Source organism: Dromiciops gliroides, chromosome 1 (assembly GCF_019393635.1).
Source record: "Dromiciops gliroides isolate mDroGli1 chromosome 1, mDroGli1.pri, whole genome shotgun sequence".
NCBI classification, from domain to species: domain Eukaryota; kingdom Metazoa; phylum Chordata; class Mammalia; order Microbiotheria; family Microbiotheriidae; genus Dromiciops; species Dromiciops gliroides.
In genome coordinates, this window is record NC_057861.1 from 267,226,791 (window position 1) to 267,234,657 (window position 7,867).

At 40.3% G+C, this 7,867-nt stretch overlaps 1 pseudogene; it reads left to right on the plus strand.

Moving 5' to 3' along the window:
* Positions 1–4,521: 4,521 nt before the first annotated feature.
* LOC122748235 lies at positions 4,522–5,282 on the plus strand (annotated as a pseudogene).
* Positions 5,283–7,867: the final 2,585 nt, after the last annotated feature.

The window sequence follows — 7,867 nt, forward strand, 5'->3', positions numbered from 1 at the left end:
ACTTGACACTTACTAGCTGTGTGACCCTGGGCAAGTCACTTAACCCCCACTGCCCTGCAAAAAAAAAGAAATCAATGAGAAGGGGCAGCTAGATGGCACAGTGGATAGAGCACCAGCCCTGGAGTCAGGAGTACCCGAGTTCAAATCCTGCCTCAGACACTTAACACTTACTAGCTGTGTGACCCTGGGCAAGTCACTTAATCCCAACTGCCTCACTAAAAAGAAAAAGAAATCAATGAGAAGAACATCAGGGTCACCATTAGGAATCCCACAAGATGGGGAAATGGTCTTTCTCCCCCTGATCCAGAGCAGCCTTGAAGAACATGCCCTTGGCAGAAGTATAGGAGTAGAGAGGTAGGGGGAAAGACAATGAGGACAGAAACAAAGAGTAGGGGCAAGTTGTTTCTTGCACTATGACAACCCCTATGCCTTCTCAAATGAATGAGCCCTAGGTTTAGTTTCTGGCTCTAGAAGAGCATTCTTTACTATAGTTCTTTTCTTCCTAAACAAGTGGGAGAAAAATATTCTATTTCTCCAATATTTAGATATGTAACACCAAACAGCCCTAATTGCCAAACTGGGAAGTGAGAAGAAACCCCTATGTTACCTACATAAAAGCTTCCTCCATATTCTACATGTTTATTGGTCAATCAACATAAAAGTATTGTTGGTTATCTTACTCTCAATGCCATGATAGGTACTATAAGAATGAATGCTAAGGAGTAATACTATGATAGAAACAAAATAGACCATGTATCAGTCAGCAGAGCTTGAAATAACAGTCTCTCTTTGAGTAAATGCAAGTTGGCTTTTGGCCATGTTCAGGGACATCAATATCCATAGAGAAGATACTTCTAGAAGACCAGACACCCAGGATTTCTAAAATAAAAATGGATAACTGCATCCTAGTCCAGGTGAATACCTGAATCCAAAGAGAAAGAAATCCTGGAGAAGATATTTCTTATCTAAGCAAAAAGAGTCATAGGCAGGATTCTTCCAAAGTCCTTAAAAAGAAGAGTTTGTGTCTTTGATACTTAATAGCTGTGTGACTCTGAGCAAGTCACTTAACCCTAATTGCTGGAAGGAACTTGTCTTGTAGGGAAGGTTGAGACAATGGATTAAACAAGGACTAGAAAATTTTAAGGTCAAAGCCTTTTCTAATTTAGAAAAGGACTAAAAAAGATCTGTTAAGGTCAAGAACTTCCAAAGCTAAGGGTTTGAATAGCATATTCCTGAATGGCTGAGAAGTTTATAGCTCTGCAAAAGCAATCCCATGCACTAGAGACCAAGGCCTGAAATGTATGCAGCCTAGGCAGTGTAGTAGTTCAGCCTGGGAAAAAACTAGAAAGTAGGAGCTCAGCTGTAGAAAAAGAGACAATGCAAGAAAGAACTAGGCCGAATTGCCTATGTGCAAGGTTGGATCCTTGAATGCCAGAGCCAGGAATTCAAATATTTGGAAGGCTACAGGAGACCCCAAAGGTTTTTGAGTAAATGAGTGACATAATTACAGTCATGTAAAAAAAACAATTACTAGAACAGTGCTATGGAGGGTGAATGGGAAAGGGCATAAATTAGACAAAGGAAAACCAGTTAAAAAGCTATTAAAATAATCTAGCTAAAAAAGAAATGGAGACCTAAAGTAGAGTGATTGTGGAGAGTATGGAGAAAAATGCCTAGATTTCAGAGATGGGATTCAGCCAATGATTGTATTATTTGTCACTACACCCTCTTTCCCATCCCGCTGTATACTTATCTGTAGTGCTTTCTATACACCAAGAATCAAAGTAGGAATGCCTTCAGGGTGAGAACACCTTCCACCAACCTCATAGGTGTTTTAGGATGTTGCCTGAGATTCAGAGCATCAGAAGAGGGATTCAAATACAAGTCCTTCTGACTCTAAGTTTGGGTTTCTAGCTACTAGGCCATGCTGCTCTACCACCTCACTAATAAAAACCATAAAATATCACCACCACCCCCCAAAAAAGAATGGTTTTCTATTTTCCAGGAACAGAAAGAAACAGAATCATCAGGGAACCTGTGCCCTACTCTGTAGGAAAGCAAGGTTCTGGAGAATCCCCACTCCAATAGATTATAACAACTGGAAAACAGTAGGGGCAGCAACAAGTGAAGAACTGAGGCTTGCTGGCATGGGGTTGGGGGTGGGGGGAGGAAAAACTTCAACATGGATAGGATTTGGGGTTGATAAAGGGACCCCAGCCTGGGGCTACAAATAGCTAAACATGAGCATTCTGGGAATTGAAAAGTAAAACCATTTGAAATTCATTTGGGTCTTTGGCCATAGGAGGGGATTTCACCTCTCAGATGAGATGCAGAATGGAGATGGTGATTAATAGCTCCATGAACATTTCTTGCCAAAGTAAGGTTTGCTGCTGACATGTACTGGAGAAAATCTAATTACAGTAATTTTGTCTCTTCCATTTTCCACAAGAGTTGCAACTGTAGGTATGTTATTTTTTTGCCATTTTCTATTGTCCACTGATGGATAGTGAATGAAAAAGCTGGAAATGATCTCTTCTCAAATTTTCCCGATGGTTGATGAAATTCCTTCATGAACTGGACTCTTTACAGGTTTGAGATGATTGGATAGGAATAATAAGAGTGCTAGGCAAATGGAAATATATAAATATAACAACACTAGTATGAGAGCATAGTATTCATTATGCTATTCATTTTGTTACTGCTTTTCATTTTTCCTCCACTCCATTCATTCACTGACATTGTAGAGTCTCCTAGACAAATTTTAGCCAGCATTTTCTTTGTGAGAACAAGGACATTTTCTTTTTTTAAGTAATAAGCAGGTTTTATTTCAATAAACACAAGGACTTTTTCATAGAGGCATTTCTTGACACTGAGAGAATGCTGTCAGACATGGCATTATTTATGCAATTTCTACCCACAAAATGTCAGGTAATTTTTAAGTACTTGTGTCAATAACTAATCTGATCTTTCAATCTGATTTTAGAAGACCTGAAAAGGTCACATTGAAAGTTCACTTTCTTTGACTTAGAGAAACTTAGGTCTACTCAGTTCAGAATTTATTGTACCTGTATTGTGTGTTAAGCAAGTTTCCAGAAGGATGCCTGTAGGTTCACACTTGCCAGGAAGGTTTATCATTTGCTGGCCTCCACTTATCATGTGATGTGATCCGAAGATACAATTTCATATCTGCACTTTTTCTAGACATTTTCAGAATGTGTGATTTCATGTTGACTTTTATAACAGTTTGGTTAGATTCTAAAGGTAATTTATATCCTAAGAGAAGAAAGGGTAAAGATGAGGAAAAGACATTAAATGTGACTACAGCAGTTCTTTCTCAACTTATTTAGTCAAACTGAATGATTATGAATGGTGAAAAATGGACAAAATTAAGTATATTAATTCTATCACTGTCTCTTAGAGAACTTTATTTCAAAATAAATACTGCCAAAAGTAAAGAGCACAGAAACCACCCCAATACAATCTAATTCACTATTTATTAAATGTTTGCTTAATTTTAGGCCCAACTGGGAATTCTGGTGGCAAAGCCAAGATAGCAGAGTAATGGAAGCATTACATCCAAACTCTCCCAACATTGCCCTCCATACAACTTTAAAACAAGACCTCAAATCAAATTCTGGAGTGGCAGAGCCAACAAAAGGTTAGGGTGAGACATTCTTCCAACCTAAGACAACTTAGCAGGTTAGAAGAAAAGGTCTGTCATTCAGGGGTGAGGACTGGCCCAGGGTCGACATGGATGCAACACTGGTAGTGGTGAAAGCAGCAGCAGCAGCAGCTTCCATAGCTCTCAAGCCAGAAAAAAGTAAGGCGATCAGGCAACTGATCATAAAGAAACTACAGGAAACCCATGCACTAGCACTGGACACATGACTAGATGCTGTTTGGCAACTCCATTGCCATTCTAGGTCACAGTTCAAGGGCAGAAAGGAGTGTTTTTGGTTACATGGGATCAGGACCATAAGGAACAGCTTCATTTCTGATCTGAAGGGAGAAGGGGCCCTGAGGAGCAGTACCACTTGTACTAATGAGGGATCAAGGGCACAGAGACCATACCTATCCTCAGATCACATCACCTTAGAAGCAATAAAATCTTCCAAACCCTCATAACAAGCTCTGAAGATAGCAGGGTAGAAAAAGTCTGAAGCTTGAGACAATCTCTATCCCCACTCACATGCCTAGAAGAGAGCACAACTCCAAAATTTAAAGTCATTAAATAGGCTGGAAAATGAGCAAACAATGAAAAAGAACCTGACCATAAAAACTACTGTGCTGATAGGGAAGATCAAGACACTAACTCAGAAGAAGACAATGATGTCAAAACAGCTATAAACAAAGTCTCAGCCAGAGAAAGGGACCTCCTCCTGAACTGGTTCTTCTTGCAGACACCCCTCCCAGGACAGGCTCTCTGTCCTGTGTCTCCCTTCAGGACCTAGACAGTGGCTTCTGTTCGGGCACCATCTCTGCCTCTGACCTCCCCCAGCCCACCCCAAAGTCCCTTCAGATATGGTGCCCCTGGTCTTAACACTGCTTCTTCTGTGGGTCTCTGCCAACATCCCCGAGAGGACTGAGGAAAAGATCATTGGTGGGCAAACCTGTGTTCCCCACTCCCAGCCTTGGCAGGCCACACTGTTTGTCTTGAAGAATTTCCACTGTGGGGGTGTCCCGCTGTCCGATCAGTGGGCCCTCACAGCAGCTCATTGTAACCACTGGAACCTTCAAGTGGTTTTGGGGAAGCACAATATTTATCAGAAGGAGCCCTTCCAGCAATCAATCAGGGTGAAGCACCAGGTCACCCACCCCAAGTATAGCTCCAGAAATCTGAAAAACGACCTCATGCTGCTCTACCTTGAGAATTCGGTGAATCTGACCCCTCAAGTCCAGCCCATTCAGTTGGCAGAAGCCTGTGCCACTCCTGGGACAACCTGCCAAGTGTCCAACTGGGGTACTGTCTCCAGTCCTTTCGTCAAATAACCCAGAACCCTCCAGTGTGTGGAAGTCAGTATCCTGTCCATGGCAAAATGCAAAAAAGCTTACCGCGATATCAAATCACCCCAGGCATGATGTGTTTGGGGACTGAGAAAGGTAGAAAGGACGCCTATTGGGGTGACTCTGGAGGCCCCTTGGTGTGCAATGGGACCCTGCAGGGCATTGTGTCTTGGGGCATGGAACACTGTGGCCTGACCAGATATCCTGGTGTCTACACCAACCTGTGCTTCTATCAGACCTGGATTCTGAAGGAAATGCAGAAGCAGAAGAAGCAGTGACAAGCTATACTACCCCCCCTCCGTCCCCCAGGAAGATTGGCCAGTCCAGCCTGTCCCCAGGCCACCTCAGGGGGCTGAAACTACAAAGGAACCCAGGCCTGTGATGCTTCGGATCTATATCTACCCAGTTGATCATTGACCATCCCCTCTCCCAAGGATGGGACTCTGGGACTCAGGGCATCCTAATTTCCCAGCCATGGGCCTCTGGAGGACCCAGGTTTCCTAGCCCCATCTCTAGTCTGAATTTGGATGCATGGAAATGGAATCAAAAGGAGTTAGAGATAGAAAGGACTTTTTGTCCTGAAATAGCGGGCCCGGAAAGGACTCTTTCAGACCTTGTACTCTGATTTTTACAAATGGGGAAACTGAGGGTTGAAGTGACTTCTTCTAATGTCACATAGCTAGGATGTCACAGAGCCAGATCTATCCCCAGCCTCCCAGGTCCCCTAGCCCCTTTCATGAACCCACTGCCTTGCTCAAGCATCCAGAGTAACCGAGCTGGTCCCTCTTTGTCACACCCCTCCACCACCAACAACAGTCTGAGATGAATAAAACCTGTGAGGCTTCCTTGGGGAAAAAAAAGTCTCAAAGAAAACATTAATTGAATGCAAGTACAACAAGAAATCCTGGAAGAACTAAAAAATTATTTTCAAAATCAAGAGAGGCAGATTAAAAAATGGGAAAAGAAATAAGCAATACAATAATAAAATTGGAAAAAATTTTAAAAAGACACAAAAATACTGAAGAAAATAACACCCTGAAAAATAGATTTGGTCAAGTAATAAAAGGGGTACAAAACCTCATTGATGAAAAAACTCTTTTAAAAGAATTGGCCAGATAGCATAAGAAGTATGAAACTCATTGAAAAAATAATTCTTCAAAAATTAAAATTGGGCAAGTGGAATCTCAAGACTAGAGACATCAAAAAAATAATAATAAAGCAAAGTCAAAAGAATGAAAAAATATGTGAAATATCTCATTGGGAAAATAACTAACATGGAAAATAGATTGAGGAGAGATAATTTAGGAATTATTAGACTATCTGAAAGCCATGATAAAAGAAAGAGTCTAGACATCATATTTCAAGAAAAACTGTGCTAATAGTTTAGAACCAGAGGCTATAATACAAATTTAAAGAATCCACCAATAACCACCTGAAAGAAATTCCTAAATAAAAGTGCCTAGGAATATTATAGTCAAATTCCAAAGCTCCCAGGTCAAAAAAGAAAATGCTTGAAGCAGCAAGAAAAAAGTCATTCAAATACTGTGCAACTGTAGCAAGAATCACACAAGATTTAGCGGCTACCAAATTAAGGAAATGGAGGGCTTAGAATATGATATTCTGGAAGGCAAAGAAGTTAGATTGCAACCATGAATGACCTACCCAACAAACTGAGTATAGTCCTTCAGGGGGAAGGTGGATATTTAATGAAATAGAGGGTTTACAAGCATCCTGATTTAAAAAATAAAAAGACTAGAGATGAATGTCAAATGACTCTGAAATATAAGACTCAAGAGAAGAATAAAAAGATAAACATGAAAGAGAAATCATAAGAGAATCAATAAAGTTAAACTGTTTACATTCCTATGTGGTAATACTACATGGAAATCCTACATGTAACCCCTAAGAACTTTATCATTATTAGGGCTGTTAGAAGGATTCCACATGGACAGAAGGCATAGAAGTAAGCTGATTATGATGGAATGATATTTTTTAAAATGGATGGGTGAGAAAGAGGGAAACACCAAAAGAAGGGAAAAGGGAGAGAAAGAGGAATGCAAGGAAGAGATTTTACAATGGAGAGGAAGATGGCAAGAGGAGGGGGCAGGCAGGCAACACTTGAACCTCACTCTTGTTGGAATTGGTTTAAAGAGGGAGTATATACATACTCCATTAAATATAAAAAGCTCTCTTACCCAACATGGAAATAGGAGGGGAAGGGAATAAGAGAAAGGGAGGGTAATAAAAGGGGGAAAAATAAAAGAAGGCAGTGGTCAGAAGCAAAATAGACTTTTGAGATGTGACAGGATAAAAAGAGAGAGAAAGAAAGAAGGATAAGTAGAAGAAAATAGGATGGAGGGAAATGCATAGTTAGTAATCATAACTGTGAATGAGAATGGGATTAATTCACCCATAAAACAGAAGCGGATACTATAATGGATTAGAAACCAGAATTCAACAATATATTGTTTACAAAAGACATGCTTCAAACAGAAAGTCACACACAGGGGCAGCTAGGTGGTGAACACTTACTAGCTGTGTGACTCTGGGCAAGTCACTTAACCCCAATTGCCTCACTTAAAAAAAAAAAAAAGAAAGTCACACACAAAGCTAAAATAAGGGCTAGAGCAGAATCTGTTATGTTTCAGCTGAAGTAAAAAAAGCATGGGTAGTACTCATGATCTCAGACAAATAAAAAGCAAAATTAGACCTAATTAGAAGAAGTAACCAGGGAAACTACATCTTGCTAAAAGGTACCATAAAAAATTAAGTAATATAAAACTAAACATAAGTGTACTAAACAGCATAGTATCCAAATTCATAAAAGTTAAGTAAATTTTATGAGGAAATAGACAACAAAACT